This window comes from Etheostoma spectabile, chromosome 11 (genome assembly GCF_008692095.1).
Source record: "Etheostoma spectabile isolate EspeVRDwgs_2016 chromosome 11, UIUC_Espe_1.0, whole genome shotgun sequence".
In the NCBI taxonomy this organism is placed as follows: domain Eukaryota; kingdom Metazoa; phylum Chordata; class Actinopteri; order Perciformes; family Percidae; genus Etheostoma; species Etheostoma spectabile.
This window is the reverse complement of record NC_045743.1, coordinates 18,525,457-18,526,003: the sequence shown is the minus strand read 5'-3', so window position 1 is coordinate 18,526,003 and position 547 is coordinate 18,525,457. Positions and strand designations below refer to the sequence as shown.

The 547-nt window shown below is 43.7% G+C and overlaps 1 protein-coding gene and 1 long non-coding RNA gene across 11 annotated transcripts in view; one reads left to right on the top strand and one right to left on the bottom strand.

The window, feature by feature from the left end:
- The window catches only part of tns1b (tensin 1b), a 231,673-nt gene that overhangs the window by 46,407 nt on the left and 184,719 nt on the right, over positions 1-547 (bottom strand). The window lies entirely within an intron of this gene.
- Positions 1-547, top strand: part of LOC116697586 (uncharacterized) — a 6,557-nt gene that overhangs the window by 4,723 nt on the left and 1,287 nt on the right. The gene's annotated exons all lie outside the window — the stretch shown is intronic.

The following is a 547-nucleotide window of genomic DNA, read 5'->3' as shown; positions in this document are numbered from 1 at the left end:
CACACACACACACACACGCACGCACACGCACACACGCCTTAGGCTACGTCAAAAGCTCTGTGTGGATCCTCCACAGAACCATAAATCATGCATTATGCATTTCCTTATTTTCTGTCATATCTATAATGTCCCATGTTCATGGTAAACATGGCCAAGTACTTATTTAAAGGTAAACCCAATGAGCAAAAACTTAAGATTCCCCACCGTTCTGAACACTCTTATACAGTGGCAGCAGTCATGGGCAGTATGAGAAAAAAGTATGAACTTGAAAATGAGCATCATAGGTCCCCTTTAAGAAGTCACATACCTGGAGACACAACATTTACCCTGCGTCTTGTCTCAGAAAACATTCCAACACGTGTTTGAACCTGAACGTGACTTCAGTGTGAACCTGAATGTGACTTCAGTTTGACCTTGGGAGTTCTAAATGAGTGAAAAGTGTGAAGAAGCCTTCAAACTCCTTTAGCATGCAGGAGGGCTGCATCTGTGTCACGGAGAAAAACAAAAGCCACCTTGTTGCAGAGGCCAGCTTGCTGTGTGTGTGTGT